This window comes from Trichechus manatus, unplaced genomic scaffold (genome assembly GCF_000243295.1).
Source record: "Trichechus manatus latirostris isolate Lorelei unplaced genomic scaffold, TriManLat1.0 scaffold00065, whole genome shotgun sequence".
NCBI lineage: Eukaryota > Metazoa > Chordata > Mammalia > Sirenia > Trichechidae > Trichechus > Trichechus manatus.
In genome coordinates, this window is record NW_004444001.1 from 7,749,403 (window position 1) to 7,761,396 (window position 11,994).

Sequence of the window (11,994 nt, forward strand, 5' to 3'; positions counted from 1 at the left end):
AAAAAAAAAAAAAGGTTGAGAATTTAGATGGTTAATATGTCGTGGGGTTGTTAACCAATGTCATAAAACAACATGTGTACTCCTGTTTCATGAGAAACTATTTGTTCTGTAAGCCTTCACCTGAAGTACAATAAAATATAAAAAATAAAAAATAAAAAAAAAAAAAAGCAGTGCCAGGAGCAGAGCACGTCCTTTGGACCTGGGGTGCCTGCGCGGAGACGCTTCTAGTCCGGGGGAAGATTGATGAGAAGGCCGACAGCGGGAGAAAGCCTTCCCCTGGAGCTGATGCCCTGAATTTGGACTTTTAACCTACTTTACTGAGAGGAAATAAACTTCTCTTCCTTCAAGCCATCCTCTTGTGGTATTTCTGTTATAGCAGCGCTAGATGACTAAGACAACACTCCATATTCAAAATTTCCCAATTATTCCCCAAAATGTCATTTTCGTTTTTTCCTTCTTTTTCCAGTCCACGGTCCAATCAATCTTCACAAACTGCATTTGCTTGCCATGTTGCTTTAACCTATGAATCTAGTACAGTCCCCTGCGTTTGTTTGTTTGTCATGACAGTGACATTTTGTAAAGTCCCCTTCACTTGCTCCAGCTTCAAAGGACAGGGTGAACCAGGCCTTCAGGACTTGTGGCTGTGAGGTCATTGTTTTCCAGTACCAGGCAGGGAGGGATGGAGGAGCAAATGAGGTGGGGGGAGGCAGGAACATCTATAAAATTACCTGTTTCTCAAATGTTTTTCATTGGAGATACATCTGTAGTCAACTTTGCTCCCACCCTCACCTGCTGCCATGCCACTCCTGGAATCAATTCCTTTCCATTCAATTTATGGAAGCCTCTTATATGAGTCAGAATTGACTCAATGGCACAGAACAACAACAATTCAAGTGCCCAGTATAGAAGATTCAAGAGAAAAAAATTGTTGTTAGTTGCCATCCAGTTGATTCCAATTCATGGTAACCCCACGTGTGTCGAGTAGAGCTGCTCCATAAGACTTTCAAGGCTGTGACCTTCAGAGGCACTGCTTGGGTGGCTTTGAACCATCAACTTTTAGCTAGTAGTCAAACCCTTAACTGCTACCCAGGGACTCCGAGAGAAGAATAGAAGTCTTATCTCTACCATAGAGGCTCTTGGGGTCTCATCGGGGAGATTGGTTTATATGATTTCAGGTGACAGGCTGTGGATGACTAAGTACCTGCTGTTGCTAATGCACATAGCAGGAATCCAGAAGAGGGCAGGTCAGTGTGGGCTAGAGCAGTCCAGGGAGCCTTCCTGGAAGAACTAAGACTTGAGTTAGGCAGTGAAGGATGGGAAGGATGTTAACAGAGAAGGGAAAGAGCCTTTTCTAGGGGGTGTACGCATACCCATACCAGCCAACCGTTCACATCATGGTTCCTTCCACTGACCACACCGGTGAGTCACAAGGGAACCCCAGATGCCTCATCACACCTGGACATCATCACAACCCACCCAAGTGCTCTAAACACTGAGGCACATCATAACCCAAAAGCCCACTGCTGTCAAGTCAATTCTGACTCATAGAGACCCTATAGGACAGAGTAGAACTGCCCCATAGGGTTTCCAAGGCTGTACTCTTTACAGGAGCAGACTGCTGTATCTTTCTTCCGCAGAGCAGCTGGTGTGTTGGAACCACTGACCTTTCGGTTAACAGCCAAGCGCTTAACTACCATGCCACCAGAGCGCCTTGAGGCACACGATAGGGGCTTTTTTCTTGGAGACCTCTGGGGCATGAAGTCCCTCCCACCTTGGGTGGCTCCTGGCCTCTTATACCCAGAATCAGCCACAGCAGTATCACCAAGCAACTTCATTTGTAGGCAACTTCTATTATATTACTAATATTTTTTTTAGAACTACTGTATGCCTAGCTCTGGGCTACGAAGGATCCAGAGAAGTTGAAGACATGGTTCCTGAGTTCGAGTCGTTACAGTCTGGCTGGGGAGACAGGCAGAGATACATGGAGAGATAAACAGTGAGGTGTCAACTGGTTGAGGAGGAGACTGCCAATGAAACAGAGGTTCAAAGAAGGGAGCCATGGGGTGGGCTACCGGATCTGGGGAGAGACAGGGTGCCTCTACGGGGGCTCAGGATGGTGAGGCCAGGAATTGGGAGATGGGAGGAGGCTCACAGCAAGGTTGCCAGGGTGTGGAGGGCTTAAAAAGCCCAGCTGGAAAGATTGGAGACAACCCAAATGTCCACCAGGAGGTGACTGGTTAAATAAATTATGGCACAGCCACACAATGGGATAATGATACAGCTCTGAAAAGGAACGAGTCAGCAGACTGTCCAGTTATCGCCAAGATAAACTGATAACCTGTTAGCAAAATGGTGTGTGTAGTGTGCTACTATTTGTGAAGGGCGGGGAGGTGGGCGGGGAGAGGGCAGGATATGTACGATCTTATTTGCTTGTATTGGCACAGAGAATCTGTGGAAAGATGAACCGAATAAAAGTGGTTACTGCGGATGGAGGTGGGGGAAGCTGGGCAGATGGGGATGGGGTGGGAGGGAGACTTTTCACTGAATGCTTTTATATTTTTAAAACCTTCAAACCATGTTAGTGGTTTTAATAATTTAAAATTTTCAATTTTAAAAATTAAAGGAAAAATAACTAGCCAGGAGAGCCGAGTCTAGAAGAGCTTGCTACTCAGTGTGGTCCATGAACCAGCAGCATTGGCATCCCTGGGGGGTCTCATTAGAAATGTAGAATCTCGGGCCCCGTCCCAGACCTTGGGCAAATTACAACCTCTCTGAGCCTCAATGTGTTTATCTGTAAAATGGCCTACTAATTTAAGGTTGTTGTGAGATTCAGTGAACTAATGGACTAAGGTACCCTGCAGAGAATGTGCTGGAGAGAGATCCCAGGTGACGTGGTGCATGTTAACATTTGAAAAGTTCTGGCTTACGGTCAATGGTCAATGACCTCGAGGAAGGTCCGTGGGATCCTGAACAGGCAAGGATGATTGGTAACTGCTGTGTTTTAAGGCTATTCATTTAGCAGCTGGAGGAAGGGTGGACGGGAAGGAGAAAGTGTACGCTGAAAGGCTGAGGGAGGCCGCTTAATTGATTTTTTGGTTGATCAGTTGGTTAACTGATACAAGCAGGAGGGGGTGGGGCTGGGATGTGTATGCTGGTGGTGGAAACAGAAAGAACATAATTGTTTGTGGGATATTTCTTAGGAAGAAAGGAAGGATTTGGTAATATGTTGGGCATAGGGGAAGTTAAAAAAAACCAAAAAACTCTGAGCTAGTTTCTCATCTGTAAGATGGGAGTAATAACAGTATTCTCTCCTAGGGTTGTTATGCAGATTAAATAATGGGTGTAAAGTGCCTACCACAGGGCCTGGCACACAGGGGGCACTCCTTAAGTCCCTGTTCATTTCTCCCCCCTTCTGGTCCCCTTGCTTGGGGATGGAGGAAAAGGGGGAACCAGGATGACCCATGAGAACCAGAGGGGCTTAAGGCTGTAGAGTCTGGATGTCAGGGCTCTGTTTGGCTTATATCACTCATTCCACCCCAAAAGGGCTTCCCACCCAGGAGGGTTTCATTTCCCATTTTACAGAGGAGGGAGAAGCCTCTAGAAGGCCTGGGTTCAGCAGTGACCAGCGGTGACCTTCCTCCCAGTTTCATCCTGTCAGCCTGGCCCAGTTCAAGGCCGAGTTCCCTGGGGCTGAGGCAGGGCCTAAATCTCTGTCCAGCTCAGCACCCAGTCCTGTTGCCGCTCAACTGCCGCTGGAATCATCTAATAACAACACCTCACACCTGCTCCCCCAGTAAAAGAAACAGCCAAATAATAGGCTCCCCCAGAAACAGACAAAAGCCCAGTCCTGTAATTAAATCTCACCTTCACAATTACTTGGGTATCCTCTCAGAGCCGACCTCACTGGCTGGCCCTGGAATGTGGGGTGGGGTTTGGGCCGGAAGTTGCAATCTCCCCAGAGACCCAGCCAGGTCTTTGTCAAGTTAGTGGTCTGTCCTCCAACAAAGCCAAGGGCTCCTGGCTGGGAGGGTGGACTCTGAGTGGGAAGGGCAGGCTGAGATTGCAAGTCACCTTCATCCCTGCCCCAGGTATCTGCAACCACCTGTCCAGGGGCAAAATTCAGCAGGGGTTCCAGCTCCCAAATGACAATGGGTTGCAGGTCATCTTGTCCAGCCTCCTGCTTCAGGCAGGAGACACCTTATTCCAGACCAGCCCTGAAGCTGGTTCTTTAGGCCTACAGGGCAGGGCGGCCTTTAATCCCACTCTTGCTGTTTCTCTGGGCTAGGCAGGTGGGCCAGGAGATGTGGTTAAAGCTAGTGTGGACTCCTAAGCTGGCCTGACATCCTGAGACGGGGCGCAGAGCTATTTGCTTACCTGGTGCCTGCGGGTATGGCGATTCAAGGAATAGAATACTCAGGTACAGCCCTGGTTCCGGAGTGGCGTGTTCAGAGGTGATGGGGAGAGGCTCATTTTCCTTTTGAGCCATGACCTCTGTCAATCAGATCATGACACAGTGGGAAAGATCCTTGGCTGGGGAGTGGATTTGAATCCTGGCTCTGCTATTTATCAAGGGTATGACCTTAGGCAAGTTGTAACCTCTCTGAGCCTCAGTTTGCTCTTCTGTAAAACGGGGGACTATTAATATAATGTTGTTAGGAGATTCAGTGAGATAGTGGATTAAGATAACTCAGCAAAGAGGGTCTGCTCATGGTAGATACTCAGTGCTTCTTCCCTCCTGGCTTGGGGCATGGAGATGCTAAAGGGAGAACAACAAAGACAGAACAGAGGCTATGAGAGGAGGCAAGAAAGCAGTGCCAATTCAACAAAACACCTTAAGAAGGAAAATTCCCCTGGGGCCCAGCAGATAGGGTAGGGCAGATATCTTCAAGGTCACCTTGAAGGCTGGATAGAAACATTCCATCGTGACAACCCACAATCTGAAATAATGTGTGTTTGCATTTTTAACAAATGGGTTCTTAAGTACAAAAAGAAAAAAAAAAAATCTGTGTAGATTGTGACTATCATTATAGAAAGTGTATTTGTGAACAGGCAGAGATCTGGAAGGGAATAGAACAGTGAATATGGTTTAGTTGGAGCGTTAGGATTATATGTGGATTTTAGAAACTTTCGGGCTATGTGCTCTGTTGGTATAGCATTTGTTTTATCTTAAAACCCTACAAATAATTAAACTAATTTAACATGGAATGCATTTTCTTTTTTTGAAGAGCATGAGTGGGGGCCTGGAGATGTGGATTCTAGTGCCACCTCTGCCATTAACCTCCCATGAGACTGTGAGCTTTTCTGAGGCTCAGTCTCTCTATCTGTAAAATGGGACGATGAGGCTCAATGGTCTTTAAATTCTAACCTATTCTAATGTTCAGCTGTGGTCTCACTCTGGTTAAAAGGCTCATTGGCTGAGAGAGCTGAGGTAGAACAGGAAATGAGGCTGTCTGGAACTTCCTGTGTAAGGAGGCTACCTCCAGCTCTGAGCAAACAGAGGTAGGAGATGGGTGAGTGCAGTAAGCACTTCGTAGACACAATCATCTCCTCTGTGCCAGGCCCTGTGCTCCAGCTGTGAGAGGGTCTGAAGTTCAGCACCAGCCCTTACCTTCCAGGAATCAGCACAGTCCCATATACTTCTCACGCATTCCAGAGATTAAACCGTGGACCTCGATTTCAAGCCCTGGCCTTGTTTCTAATGGCCCCGCCTAGGCCTGGTTTATCGCCCTCTCTCCCTGAGACCTGGATGGAGCAGCCGCTAAGTCTACCATTCTCTGAGCTGTGTTAGGCATAGGTCCGAATGAATTACAAGCATTAACTCCTTGCTGTCACATCAACCCTGCAAGAGAGGGGATAATCCACCCATTTTATGGATGGAGAAAAGAAGAGTTCAAATGAAGTTTACTCATACTCTATGACCAAGCAATTCTGCCCTTAGGAAAATACCCCAAGGAAACCCTCACCCAGATCCATAAGGGGATATGAATGCAATGTCATTACAGCATTGTTTAGAAGCTAGGGAGGTGGAGGCACCTGGGAGTCCATCCCTGGGGAAGTAGAGCAGTAGAACGTGGTGGAATCACTCAGTGGAGGGGACCATGCAGCAACTGGAACAAAAGGCCTGGATGCTCAGATAGCAATGCAGATGGATCTTAAAAACAGCGAGGACGGATAAACATAAACAACAGAATAAGATCCGAAACACATAATATTACTTATGTAAATTAAAACTACCTGCACACACAACAACGCTATATATTTTGCAAGAACACATATGAACAAGAAAATACTCATTAAGCACATTAGCGTGGTTGCCCCTGGCTGGGGTGGTGTGGGGAAAGGAGTTGGGGAATGGAGATAAAGGGGAAAAATTAATAAAACAAGAGAGGAGCCGTTCATGGATCAGTGATAATAATGCACCACGAAGCAAGGAGTATGAATAACTCAGCCCTCTGTGCCTGAGGTCCAAAAAAAGAAAAACAAGTAAGGATCAGAGAGGTTAGACAATTTGTCCAAATCACACAGGAAGGAGAATGTCCAAATAACCAGGCCTACTTAAAGCAAGGCAGTAGCAGGACACTTAAACCCTCCATCTGGACCTCAACAGCAGAGAGGACAGGAAGGGGGGAGGCTGTGTGTGCGGGGAGGGGCAAGATATGGGCAAGTCAGTGGGATCTTCCCATGCTCCAAGTCAGCTCTGGGTCTCACTAGCTCCCCTCATCCCTCCCAAACACCCCCTGAGCACTGTGTGGGGCCAGACTACAGTCCTTAAACTTCCAGGAATTTTAATGATGAATAAAATGAGGTCATGCCTGGAGAGTGTTCGAGATGTCAGAGAAGGGAGTTTCCGGAAGGAGGCTGTCCTGGAGGCAGGGCTAAATCAATGTTGTCTGGGGTTTAGATATGATGACGACAACTCATAGCACCTACCACGTAGCAGGCGCTGCTCTAAGCAAGTCTTTACAACAAGTCTACTAGGTAAACATTCTCATGGCCTCTGCAGATTAGGAACTGAGGCACAGAGATGTTAAATAATTTATGCAAGTTACACAGCTAAGAAGAAGCAGACCTGGGATTTGAACCCAGGCAAAGTGCATCCAGAGGCCATGATCTTAACTGCTATGCAAATCTGTCTCTCAAACGATTTACAAAATAAAATAAAAAAGTTATGGCTTGACTGGCCAGGCCTTCCTAAAGGAAGTGTCCCCAGCCACTTCTCCCTCTTGAGGTTCCCACAGCAAGGGTGACATGGCCTGGGCTGGGGACATTCCTTTTTGCTTTTTTTTAATGTGCTTTAAATGAAAGTTTACAGTTCAAGTTAGTTCCTCATACAAAACTTTATACACACACTGCTATGTGACCCCTAGTTGCATTCCCTATACTGTGACAGCACACTCCTCCTTTCCACCCCGGATTCCCTGTGTCCATTCAACCAGCTCCTGCCCCTTTCTGCCTTTTCATCTTGCCTCTGGACAGGAGCTGGGCTGGGGACACTCCTGGCAGGACTCAGTCCTATCATCAGTCAGGAGGTCCCTGCATGAAGGCCTTAGGATGTGACTCAACTCCCCCACCTTCAAATGCCCAAGATGGAGAGACCCAACGTCCTCATTGTACACACAAGGAAACTGAGGCTCAGAGAGGGGACAGGACTGGTCTCAGGTCACCCCTGACAACCAGTCCAGCACCTTTGCCCCGTTTTGTCTGAGACAAAGTGTTATGTGTGCTAAGTCATGGCTCCCGACTCCCCTCAACCCCCCAGAAGTACCCCTAGGATGCTTTCTTCCTCTCTCCACTCATGCCATGGCCAGGGCTAACAGTTCATGGGTCCTGGGGGATTGTGGGAGGAGGGGAGAGCAGAGTGGGCCAGGAGGTCCCTTCATGAAGACCTGTCCAGGCCCCAAACCTTCAGGCTCCCTGCCCCCTGGGCTGCAGCACCTTGAATGAATTTCTAGCATAGCACTTCCCACCACCCTTCTGGCTCCCTCCGGATGGCTCCTTCGACCCCAAGACCTGGAAGCCAGGCCATTTTCCCCAGATTCAGGGATGCTGTCCAGTCCATCCAAAATGCAGCATTCCCACCTTCCTGCCCTCACCCAAGCAAGACAGCATTGCCCCAGAGCGCTTGGAGATCCCTAATCAGAGGCTCTGGCAGGGCAAGCTCTGAATTCTGTTGCTGCTCCTCCTTTCTTCATCCCCGCCAGCCTCCCCCTCCCAGGCCCTTCCAGCCTCCGCTGAAATTAGGGGTCATTACCATTACCATCAGGGTGTGAGATCAACACCCCAACTCCTGATCTGCGGTAGGCCTCCAAGTCCACCCCGTAACCAATAAGTCGTTGCTAACACAGTGCCAGGGAGGAAACAAGTCCTGGGCCCAGCCCAAGCCAGAGGGCAGAGAGCAGGAAGTCACTGGCTTACTCTCCTCCCTCCCCCATTCCTCCCCGACCACCTGACCACCCCCCAACCTGCTGGTCCCAGGAAGAAGCATGTGTCGCTTGTATATATGAGATTTCTGACACATTCCTGGGAGATGACCATCAAGCCTGGATTTGGGGGGGGTGAGACCTCAGGGAGGTGAGGGTCTTGTTTTTGAAGATGGGGATAGGGCAGCTCATTCAGGCATTTCTCCATCAATCCAATTATCCACCGACCCATAATAATAGCTAATGTTTATTGAGTGCTTACTCTGTGCCAGGCACTGTCCTAAGTCCCTTGCCCAGCCCTAATAGGTATCAGATATCTTTAGTCCACCCATTTTACAGATGAGGAAGCAGAAGCACAGAGAGGTCAATTAACTTGTCCGAGGTCACACAACTAGAAAAAATACTGATGGAGCCAGGATTCAGGCTCAGGCAATGTGACTCCAGAGCTTGAGGTCCTGTCCTCAATACCACCTTCAGCGCCCATGTCTCCATGGACTAGGAAGACCCAGAGGAAATTGTGTTGTCAAAGAGGCATCATAATGCCCCAGCCCCACATCAGCTCTGCCTACTTCAGCACTTTCAGTGCCCTCCAAGAGTCTCTGGGAGCCCCAGGAGCCCCTGACCACCGGGAGTACCATCTCAACACTAAGGAAGGCCCTGGTCAAGGATGTCAAAGGTGAGATAGCATCACAGGGCAGGAGCAGGACAGCCCAAGGTCACAAGAAGTCTGATTATCAGGAAGGAGTCTGCAGGACCTAGCAGGCCCACCTGTGTGGCTGGGAGCTTGTGGCTTCTTAAAAAAGATGGGTGTGAGTTCCACTACCTGATTCTTCCTCCCTGCGTTGGGGCATGGGCAGGGGTGGGCCACCATTGAACTTTTCTGGTTCCTGTGCCCCTTCACTTCTCCAAGACACTTCCTAGGTTTTTCAGTTTGCATTACCCAATATCCCCAGTAAGCTTGTAACCATTAACAATAATAGCTAAAGTTTAATAAGTGCTTAATAGGTCTGGCACTTTCCATAGCCTATCTCATTAAACTCTCGCAGCAATCCTATGAGATAGATTCTCTTGTTATTCCCACTTTATAGGTGGGAAAACTGAGGTAGAGAATAGTTACCAATTTACCCAAAGATCAGGCAGGTAATGAGTGGTGAGCTGGAATTTGAACCCAGGTAGCTGGCTCCAGGCCTCAATCTCATGCTACACAGCCTCGCGAGGAAGCTGAGGACTATGAGTGGCCTTCTCATCCATCTTCTCAGATCCGCTCTGCCTTCAACTCAGGCAAAAACCCACTGACATGTGTCACAGGGTAGAACTGCTTCATAGGGTTTTCTTGGCTGTAATCTTTATGAAAGCAAATCACCAGGGCTTTCTTCCACGGTGCTGCTGGGTGGGTTCGAATCGCCAACTTTTAGGTTCGTAGTTCAGCATAAACCATTTGCGCCAATCAAGGCGTACAGGTTCTCAAAAAGGTTCAGATGAGCACAATCGAAACCTAGATGTAATTGTCAGATGAGGCTGATAATAATTGCTGCTTATTACTGTTTGCATTGTGCTGGTTCCCACATTCCCACAACTCATTGCACCCCACCCCCCCAAAAAAAAACACCATGGAAGTAGATAGCCTTATTAATCCCCATTTTGCAGAAGAGGCATCTGAAGCTCAAAGAGGCTCAGCAACTTGCCCAAGGCTGCCTGACCTGTAAAGGCAGAGTCAGAACTTGAGCTCAGACCTTCAGACTCCAAAGCCCATCACATTCCTCTCTACCAACTGCCTCACCCAAGTGCTATTTGTATTTCAACAGGGCACAAGGCCTTCCACGGAGATTGAGGTGCTGATGGTGGAATTTCAGGCATGAGCTAGGTTAGCAGGTGTGGGTTGTTCATGTGGGCCTGGAGTATTTGAAAGGACAGTGTCTTCCTCAAAGACCTGTAGTGATATCACGAATGAGGTCTTCTCGTTCTACTCAGAAAGCCCAACACTAGAAAATCACCCTCTTCCCCATTCTAAGTCCTGGTATAATGAACACACACACATAATACATTGGTTATTGTCAGTCTGGGTTATCTGAAAGGCCTTTGTGGGGTCTGCCTGTCCAGATTCCACCCAAGTGAAAATAGGGTAATGGGATTCAGAAGGGAGAAGATGGGCCGGTGAGACCCTCCACTTGCCCTTTAAGTTTCACTGTGCCTGTGGAATGAGAGGCTTAATGAGGGCTGTAGGAAGCAGATGGAGGAGAGGGGAGTCTTCCTCAAACCTCTAAACCAGAGATTCCTGATCTCAACACTATTGACATTTTGGTCTGGATAATTCTTTTTGCAGGGGGATATCCTATGCATTGCAGGATGTTTAGCAGCATCCCTGGCCTCTACGCATTAGATGCCAGAAGCAACCCCGAATCACAGCAACCAAAAATGTCTCCAGGCACTACCAAATGTCCCTGAGGGGCAGATCACCCCGGTTGTAGATCACTGCTCTAAACTCACACACACAGACACACACGCAGTGCACGTGACAGGGAGGACGTGAGGAGGGGAGGAGATGGTTAAAGGAAACCAGCTGTTCACCTGGGAAGTATGTAGTCAGGCCCCACCCTTCTCCAGAGCTGGCTGAGCTGGGCCCCGGGGAGAGATGGGGTGTTCCCGGCCCTCTGAGGTTAGTCACTTGGAGTCTGGCTTGGCCCCTGGAAGGGGCAGGGCCATGGCGAGGGCTACCCGGGCTTCCTCCTCCTCCTCCCACAATATCATCTCTTCCTCCTCCCTCTCCTCTTCTTCCACCTCCTCCCCTGGACTGTCCCTCTGGCCCAGTTTCTGTCAGGGCCTCTTCCCTGGATGTGCTGGGCCCTGGGCATGTGCCTTTCGCTCTTAGCCTGAGGGACTAGGGCCCCAGGTGCTGTAGTAACACCTTGGGCATAGCTGACAGGAAGGCCCAGGGCAAGGGGGCCAAGTCAGGGCCTGGGCTGGGGAAGAGACGAAGGGGAACGTTCAAGTCCTGGCTCTGGGAGAAGTCCTAGGACTTCTGCCAAGTCGTGGCACTTACAGGGCGTGTCATACTTTTGCGAACTCAAATGCTTCAACTCCTTTGAGCCTCAGTTTCCTTATCTGAAAAATGGGGTAACAACTCAAAAGGCTCTTAGGAGCTTTTGCTGAGCTGAGTGGCTAGTGCCTGGCACTTGGTGGCTGCTCACTCATGTTAGCAAAGAGCCTCCCCCTTCCCTCTACGGGGTCTCTGATCAGCCCCTCCCATCCACAACCATTTTGAAAGCACCTGCCTCTGCCAGCCCCAACACCAGCCTCCAGATCCTGAGGTGAAGGGTCCACATGGCAAAGGGGCCAGTGTGGCCCTAACACAGAAGGGGTGGTGGGGAACAGGGGTGGGTGTGTGGGGGGAGGTGACAAAAGAGGCCTCTGCAGTTCCTCATTTCCATGGCCACAGGCTGAGCCCTTCGGTGACAGGAGGACCAGAACTCCACATCCTCAGAATCATGCTTAACACAAAGAAACCTGAACCACTTCTTGTGGTCCAAGAAAGGGAAAATTCTGCCGGGACAGGCTGTCAGCTTGGACTTTGAAA